This window comes from Panthera pardus, unplaced genomic scaffold (genome assembly GCF_024362965.1).
Source record: "Panthera pardus isolate Hobbes unplaced genomic scaffold, ASM2436296v1 HiC_scaffold_9, whole genome shotgun sequence".
NCBI lineage: Eukaryota > Metazoa > Chordata > Mammalia > Carnivora > Felidae > Panthera > Panthera pardus.
Genome location: NW_026527024.1, coordinates 3,531,205 through 3,540,500, shown reverse-complemented (window position 1 = coordinate 3,540,500; position 9,296 = coordinate 3,531,205). Strand labels below are relative to the sequence as shown.

Here is a 9,296-nt window from a genome sequence, read left to right as displayed (position 1 = left end):
ATTAGAGAAAGACAAACATCATATGACTTCACTCATATAAGGACTTTTAAAACACAGGACATATGAACACAAGGAAAGAGAAGCAAAAATAATATAACAACAGGGAGGGAACAAAACATAAGAGACTTTTAAATATGGAGAACAAACAGAGGGTTAGTGGAGGGGTTGTGGGAGGGGGGATGGGCTAAAGGGGTAAGGAATCTCCTCCCCAAATCATTGTTGCACTATGTGCCAACTAACTTGGATGTAAATTTAAAAAATAAATAAAAATTAAAAAAAAAAAAAAGTCAAAGTCTGATCTGGTCCAGAGAGCAGAGACAGCCCCGGGGGATTTACAAACCTGCCCGCAAGTACCGAGCGGAGTTGTGGGACACACCACGGGGGCTGGTGGCATTAAGGGAGAGAAATCCCCTCAAAGGAGATGGGATCCCAGTTGTATCATAAAGGGGAGGCATTTGACTCGACAGAGGGGAAAACGTGGGACGCCCAGCTGGTGGATAGCTTGTCTCCCATGCTCCCCGTTCATGCACTGTGCTCACGATAATGGTCTTTCTTACGGAAGAATATGCTCGTGGCCTCCACTGGCTACAGGGTAAAATCTCAACACCTCCACATGCCGGGCCCGGTCTCCTCACTCCCTCCCTCGTGCCGAGTCACTGCCAGTCTCTGGCTACGGGGCTCACTTCCCTTTGCACAATCTCTGTGACCTTGCCTGTTCATACGAGTCCATCTGGGAAACTCCTACGTCCTTAAAAGTCCCTAAAGCTTCAAGTCAATGTGACCCCCTCCCAGTGATCCTTCCAAGGCCAAGGAGGTTCCTCCCTCCACCCTCCTCTCTGGAGTGCACACCTGTGCACCAGGGGCCACGCGGCCCTCACCTGACCTCAAGTCTGTCTCTTTGTGACATCATAAGCTGCCTTGTCAGGAGAGCTCCGGGGAAGCCGACTCAGATGGTGATTAGCACACAGGGGTTTCTGAGGATGCACAGGTGGGGAAGGGCAGGGAGGGGAGGAAGGCATGAAACCAAAGGAGAAGTTGGGCTGGGGTGCAATCTGAACAGAGGCCTCGGCTGACCCTGGGTGAGGGTCCGAGGCAGGGACAAGGCATTGGAGGAGGAGCAAGGGTGAGACAGGAGGTCCAGGAAGCGGGGGTGGCCTTTTGGGGGGGGGGCTCTCTGCAGCACAGGCATCCCTGTGGGGGCTTCAGCCTAGGGTTGACTGTCACTGGGGGCGATGCAGGTGGCACAACCCTGAGGGCATGTCCCGACACCCACCCATCACTCGTCACAATAGCAATAAAGAATGGCACCTAACAAATTTTCATCGCCTTGAATGAAATATCCTACTATTAAAGGATCTCCTCATCTCCCATTATCTTTAGGAAAACAGAACGTTCCTCTGCCACGCTGGGTGTCCCCCGGGGCTGGCGATGAGTTCTGCAGACCTCTAATCTCCAAACGCCGAGCTGCCCACAGCCCCCCCGCTTTGGAGCCTGCGGGCAGCGAACAGTCAAATCTATTCCGACCTCCAAGGGTAAGACTGCGCCACCCAGGGGCACAAATCAGGCATTACCGCATCTATTTCAAAAGCCACAGCTCCGTGCCTAAAATGCGCGCATGACATACGAGGCCCAAGAACATCTCCCGGCAAGTTTGCTGGGTTTCGTGTTTCGAACCTGGTGCAGATTGCATGTTCTTCCAAACAGCTGCGGTTCGAGCTGCTGGTCAATCTCAGCCTCGCGTGAAGGCAAAGCGACAGAGACGGGGTGGGATCCGGGAGCAATACCTCGTCGTGGGCACCCTGCAGAGCGTAAGCGTGCAGACACGGAGGCTGCAAAGCAATGAATGCCTCTGTGAGGTAAGGGGCTGGGCCCGGCAGCTGGGGGAGTCCCGCCATCGTCAGCATTCGACGGTCTGTCTGCTGTGCCACCTGCCACGCTTGGCTTCCGGCACGCTGTGCCTGTCACGTGGCCCGGAGGCAGTCCCCTTGGAGTCCCCAGATGCTGGCTCTCCCACCTCTGTTCTTGTGTGACACAGAGGTGTGGCTATGCGTGGGGGAGCCCAGGGCTGTGGGGAGAAATCAGAAATGCGGCCAAGAGGGAGCGGGTCCAGGAAGAGCCACGGTTCGACCCTCGCCAGGCCATCCTACACCGGTCGGACTCTTCCTCCGGGGTTTGGAAAAACCGAGCAGCCACAAGAGGCTCCCAGGTGTCCCATCTGCCGCCTTTCCTCACGGGGGGAATCTCAGGAAGGTCTGGTGGCCGCAGCCGTGACCTCCATCACCACGCGCCCGCGAGTGTGAACGGTCACAGCTGTGGCCCCCGCACACACCAGGCTTCACCGCAGCATCCCCTCCCCGTCCCCATCCCAACACTCACCAACAACCAGGAGGCGTTGGGGGAGTGTTTAAAAACCATGATCACCCATTAAAGCCTGTAAGGCACAGAAGACCTTCACGCGACCCTTGTCATCACAAACCAACACATTCTCAGGGTTCCGGGCGTCATCAGTGAATAAGATGCTGCTTAAGTGACATTTCTAGATGACCCGGTCAGGCCCGCCTGTTCATCGGCCTTATGGTAGCCACGTTAACCTAAAAAGCTTTCCCAAATTTACGCTGTGTCTTCACGCCTTCTTCGGCCGGGAGCCGCGACCGCGCTCCTGCCCATCCCTGGGAACCATCCCTGTGCATACGGACCGCGGTGCTGAGCTGGCTTCCTCCTCTGTATTGGCAAGGTCATGGCCACAGCTGGAGGCAGCCCTCTGGTCCCTTCCGATGTGTGGCCTCCCGTGTGCTAAGAGGCCAGGGCCGGGCAGTTTGTGCCTGAGACGCGCCGGCCCTCCTGAGTTCAGGGCCCACTTCCCAGGAGGGCCCCACACCGCTGGGGCTTCGGGTACCGGAGCAGCAGGGAGGAGCAGGGGCCCCGGACCCAGCCTCTGCACTTGCCTCTGGGTTCTTGTTTCCAAGGAGCTAGAGGGTCTTACAGGCACACGCGCTCTGAAGGCAGACAGTTTGCCCTGCCACCTAAATCCTGCTCGGTTCTTTACCGCCCCAAGCGGTGACGAGACTTTCAAGCACGCGGAACTCCTGATTTCAACTCAGAACCGACCTCAACTGGGCGTGGGTGCCACGCCGACCGACGGTAACTGCTCTGCACACGCAGCCAAGCAGGCGGGCGGCGGTGCGGGGCGCCCTCTGGTGTCCTCCTCTGGGATAGCCGGCCCGCAAATCCCTTCAAGGGCCAGCCCCACCGTGAGCCCTGATGGGGCCAGGAAACGCGCACTGTGACAGGTGCGGCTCCCCTCCCTGGAATCTAAGGAGTCGGAGAACAAAGGGAGGAGGGAGAGCAAAGCGCTCATTCCCAGCATCGGCCCATCCCGGTCCTTTTGCGTCCCTGCATCCCTGCCACCTTTCCCCTCCCAGCACCCCGGAGAGCCCCGTTTACATCCTCTGATTTGGAGACCAGGAAACTGAGGGTCAAAGAGGTGAAGAAATACACAGAGGTTCACACAATTAATAAACAGGACCCAGGAGTAAAACCCTGGCCTCCAGATTCTCGGGCCAGGGCTTATAAACATCATTATGTACTAATGAGTGTAGGAGACAGGATGGAAGTCGTTAGGGGTTGACCCAAAAGTAAGATCCCAGTGGTTTGGAGACGCAGAATGTGCGGGAGCAGGCACTGGACCTCGCAGGGTGCTCACTAACCAAAGGAAAGGAACACACCACCTCATAAGCACAGCCAAAGTATTAGATGATGTCGTGCACAAGGAAGGCATTCCATACAGTGGAATTACTGGTCATATTTCTGTTTTCACTAGTGAAATAGATGGTTTTAAGATTGTTTTTAATATTTTATTTATTTTTGAGAGAGACGGAGACAGAGTGTGAGCAGGGGAGGGGGAGAGAGAGAGGGAGACACAGAATCCGAAGCAGCTCCAGGCTCCGAGCTGTCAGCACAGAGTTCGATGTGGGGCTCGAACCCTTGAACTGTGAGATCATAACCTGAGCCAAAGTCAGATACTCAGCCAACTGAGCCACCCAGGTGCCCCGTGATGGTTTTAATGTTAAATTATAAACCAAAGATTAACCTACCCAATCAACTGATAGTTCAGACAATTCCACAACCCCCCCCCCCCACACACACACACACATACACCGCACACGTGTCTTCTAAGAAACGACCCCAAACCACTAGCCAGTATGGTTGCCAGATTTAGCAAATAAAAATACAGGACATCCAGGCAAGTTTGAATTTCACATAAAAATGAATAATGTTTAGCATAAGTATGTCCCATGTAATGTTTGGAATGTGTCATAAATACTGCACGGGAATACTTATGCTTAAAAATTATTTGTTATTTACCAGAAATTTCTGCTTAACTTGACATCCTGTATTTTATCTGGCAGCCCTATTTGAGAGCTGGCTGGGGCGGGGCATGTGAGGCAGAGAGATGGGTGGGGGTCCCAGAACGCAGGAGGTGTGCAGAAAAAGAGGCAAGAGGAAACATCAACACACACATACCTCGGGGCCAGCCTGGCTCGTGAGTGAAACAGCTATACGGACAAATGAAGTTATGCCGGGAAAATTACTCCTATGGGCTCCCTTCTGAGCAATAGTCTTTCATATGTGACTACCATATTTTCAGTGGAGGTGGGAAGAAATGACTTTTCTATTCATAAATATTTTATACCTCTTTATATTCAAAATAAGGCATTCATTAAAGGCCCTGAATGGCATATCCTATTTTACCGTATTTGGAATTGATGGTGATGAAATTCTTATGGATCTACTTTTGCATCAACGGGGCTAAAAACGTACACCTCGTTTGTCATGTCGGACATGGAGAAAACTGGTACCGTGTGTCTGGGTTATTCAAATGTTGTCTAAATACATATGACCGATCAGTGCCTCAGGCAGCTTCCTGGCAAACCCAGCCCTTAACCCAGATGTGAACAGCACCTCGTTCGGGCAGCGTGGCCCCCATCTTTGCTGGGCAAGGTGTTCAAGAATATGAACGTGGCACACGGCTGGAGCTGGCTTTCCAGTTTCTCTGCCGCCGTGTCTCCACCCACTTCCCTTTCTGTCACCTTCCCTAATTTAAAAATAAGTGGGAGGGGCACCTGGGTGGCAGTCGGTTAAGCATCCAACTTCGCCTCAGGTCATGATCTCGCGGTCTGTGGGTTCGAGCCCCGCGTCGGGCTCTGTGCTGACAGCTCGGAGCCTGGAGCCCGCTTGGGATTCTGTGTCTCCCCCTCTCTCTGCCCCCACCCCCACGCTCTCTCTCTCTCTCAAAAATAAATAAATAATAAAATAAAATAAAATAAAATAAAATAAAATAAAATAAAATAAAATAATAGGTGGGAGTTCCCAACTTTCATGCAGGGAAGAATATGAGATCTCCTCCTCACCCACAAAATCATCAAAATCTCAACGAGATGCCAGGCCCCCCACCAATATTGGAGAGGAGGGCTGGAATTATTTTATTTGAATAGTAGCGGGGGGAACCAACAAAAACAAACAAAATGCTAATCCTCAGGGCTTTGGGGGGACAGAAAATAAAATCGACACTGTTGATGAAGCATCCGCCGCCAGCAAGTACCATTCCGCGCCTCCCGTTTCCAAGTCGAGAGCAGGGCAGGGCGATAGCGATCGACGAGTTTGGGGGAATCGGAGGCACTGATTCACGGAAGCATTAGAAGCTTGCCTGGCGTTGTTTGCGCTTCGGCCAGCCAGCGTCATTATGGTCATGTCACATGTGCTGGAGGACACCCCGGGCAAGATGTTGCTCGAAGGCCCCTCTCTTCCAAGCTGGCTGGCCAAAGACCGAGCGGAGGTCAACTCAGGGAGAAAGGTCACGGCCCATGCGCGTCACGGGCCGCTGTGACAGAGATGTGGTTTGGGGGGCGCCGGCCCTTCCGAGGACTTCAAACACGAACACTACTAGTTTGCTAGGTCTGTCCACGAAGTACTCAGGCCGGCAGCTGAAGGACGGAAACGTCCCGGGTCACGGATCCAGGTGCGGACGGGGCCGGCTCCTTCCGCGGGCGGCGAACCCGCAGCGCCCCTCGTCCCCAGGTGCGTGGAAGGGCCACCCGCCCTCGTCTTCGCCAGGTGCTCCCCTCCCCGCCGTGTGCGTGTCCTGAGCGGGCCCCCCCCCCCCCCCCCCCCCGCTCATCGGGACACGGTCACATCGGAGCGCGGCCCATCTCACTCTGGGCCTGACTGAGCACATCTGCCAGTGACACGCGAACCCGATTTCCAAATAAAGTCACATTCCGAAGGACGGGTGTTCGGGCCCCCCTACACGTGAATTGGGGGGACACAATGTAGCCCCTAACGGATGCTTTTACAGGTCACCGCACCCCTCCTCCCAGACGCCCACCGCTCACACCTTTCGACCCCCCAGGCGCTGGCATTTGCAGCCCCACCACGCACATGGGGTGGGGTGGGGTGGGGTGGGGTGGGGTGGGGTGGGTGGGGGTGCCTGTGGCCCTGCCCACAGGGGCCTGCTGCGTTCACACCCTCCTCTTTCGCCCACTTGATGATGCGCCAGTCAGCCCCTCGGTTCCCCCGTCTACAACGAGAGCGAGAGCGCGAGGCCCTGGGTGGATCCGAGAATGAGACGCTCACCCGCCCCCGGCCCGCGAATCGGCGGGCGCAGTGCCTGGCGCGCCTCACACCCGCTGGGCGCAGGCCTGTCCCCCACTCGTCAAGAGGACGAATGGACGTGTGTGGACCCGGTTCACTGTGAATGCTGTGTAAGTGTCACCCACGACTATCGCTGCCGCTGTTGTTGGCTCTCACAAAGGAGAGTTCAACACCATCACAAGTCTCGGCGTGTAATGCAGCGGGGAGGGGTGGGGGGCTGCAGGAAAGGCCAGGCAGGTGGAATCCTCAGAGAGCAGAAGGCTGAGCTCAGAGAGGTGCCATAACCAGCCCTGGGCGTCCAGCAGCCCAGGCAGGATCACGCTGAAGACAAAGGCGTCTGAGGACGTCAGGATGCTAGAAGCCATGGTCAGTTGCCACTGTTTAAACGGCATGCCCGAGGGGCGCCCGGGTGGCTCAGTCGGTTAAGCGGCCGACTTGGGCTCAGGTCATGATCTCGCGGTTCATGGGTTCAAGCCCCGCATCAGGCTCTGTGCTGACGGCTCAGAGCCTGGAGCCTGTTTCAGATTCTGTGTCTCCCTCTCTCTGACCCTCCCCCGTTCATGCTCTGTCTCTCTCTGTCTCAAAAATAAATAAACGTAAAAAAATTTTTTTTTAAATAAAATAAAATAAACGGCATGCCCGAGCAAATTAAGATTAAGACGGACATCTTCAGGAGTCTGTGCTTTAGGTACAAAAGACCACAGACGCTGACAGCCCACAACCCAGAATGGTCCTGATCTGTGAGGGATGACGCATCCGAGACCCCCCGCCCCTTCTTCCAGGGCCAGGAACTGCCCCGCGTCCAGGCTCCTGAGCCCTTTGCGGCCTGCACAAGCTGACAGTGTCCCCGCTCACGTCCCCAGCGGTCGCCGGCCGCCGTCCGGGAGGCCAGCACGTCCACGCAGAGCCAGCTGGCTGCCACGGCCCCCGGATGCCCCGTCAGCGGCAGCCAGAGGGTGACGCGGGTGAGGGCGGTGGGGGACGGGGATCCAGCCCGCTCACGGCCATTGTCTTTCTCCGCACGCTCTCTAAGCTCTCTAGTCAAAGATGACCAGTTGGGCTCAAAGGGCGAGCCCGCCAAGTCCCCTAGGGCCCGAGATGCGGGGACCCGAGCCTGCTGGTTTGCGCTGGCCTCAGACGTCCCACGAATTCCCTCATCTGCCTGTGGCAACAAGCTATTCTCGCAAGGGCTTCATTACTTCCTCATCGTCGGGATTTATTTGCTTCATTTTTCTTGTTAGGAAACATTTAAAAAATTAATCTCCAATCTGGGGCTGCTGTTAATTTAAAAGCTCCTCCTCATTTATTAATGGCATCGTCCGTCACTTCGATCACATCCCACAACCACCACCCCACACGGCAGCGCATGTGAGCACACGTCCTGCTGACTCCAAGTCCTTCCTTCGCTGTCTCCCCTTCCTGGTGAAACACTCGATTTTCCAGGGCGCCTTGGTGGCTCAGTTGGCCGAGCATCTGACTCTTGATTACAGTTCAGGTCATGATCCCAGGGTCATGGGATTGAGCCCCACATCGGGGAGAGATTCATATTCTCTCTCTCTCTCTCACTCTCAAATAAAAAATTTACAAACTCGATTTTCGGGGCACCTGGGTAGCTCCAGAGGTTAAGTTTCTGACTTTGACTCAGGTGATGATCTCACGGTTCATGGGTTCGAGTCCCATGTTGGGCTCTGTGTTGACAGCTAAGAGCCTGGAGCCTGCTTGGGATTCTGTGTCTCTCTGTCTCTCTCTCTCTCTCTCTCTCTGCCCCCTCCCCCCCAAAATAAATAAACATTAAAAAAATTTTTTTTAATAAAATAAAAACTTGATTTTCCATCCGCCCGGTGAACCATTGTCTCCGTTATATCTGGGGGGCTTGAAGGGGCCATTTGATAAATGCTAGAATTGAAAACTGTTGGAGTGGGCAGTGCTCTTACATGGTGAACCCAGGCTGCCCGGGGTCCAAGCTCACGGGGGCCTGTGTGGCCCCCTCCCACTGGCCCATCGGCGGTGCCGTCCAGCCCCCATCAGCGCAGCTCACCAAATGCAGCGAGTGGTGGAGGCCACGGGCACCAGTGAAGCCATCCCCTCCTCGGCCCCTTCCTCGGCTCTGCCGGCAGTGAGCTCCCGGCCAGGCGTGTGCCAAGAAATGCTTGGTACTTTGGCATCAGAGACCCACAAATGTTAGTTGAAAAATTAATTAGATGGTACTTAATATGAGAACAATCGATGGTTTTATCAGCCAACAGCCACAAAGAGTATCCCCTAAAATTAGAACAGCAAACAGATTTTCTCTCTGGCGCCAGCTCCGAACAACTGTGTTCATGGACTCTTCCAGAAGATTCTGAGACCGCATTTAGGAATGGAGGAAAGACCACTGCCGCAGTCGCCCGGGACACCCGGGCTGGAGAGAGAGGGTGGGTAGTTCAGGCGTGTCCAGGAGAGAACAGACTGAACAGGACATACACACGTGGCGGGGGGGGCAGGGGCCAGACAGAGACTTATTTTAGGAAAACGGCCCTCACAGGTGTAGGAACTGGCAGGTGTGGAGCCCATGGGGCTGGCCGGCAGTCTCAAAACCCAGATAAACTTGGTCCTGCAGTGTTGAATCTGAAATACATATGGCGGCAGGATGCAGGCTGGAAACT

General features: G+C 54.9%; 1 long non-coding RNA gene across 1 annotated transcript; it reads right to left on the bottom strand.

The window, feature by feature from the left end:
- Window positions 1-5,430: 5,430 nt before the first annotated feature.
- LOC109252410 (uncharacterized) lies at window positions 5,431-9,073 on the bottom strand. Its single transcript, XR_002073985.2, has 2 exons — window positions 8,690-9,073; window positions 5,431-5,984 (listed from the first exon to the last, which is right to left on the bottom strand). It is a non-coding gene; the product is annotated as an uncharacterized LOC109252410 (long non-coding RNA).
- Between the last annotated feature and the right edge of the window lie 223 nt (window positions 9,074-9,296).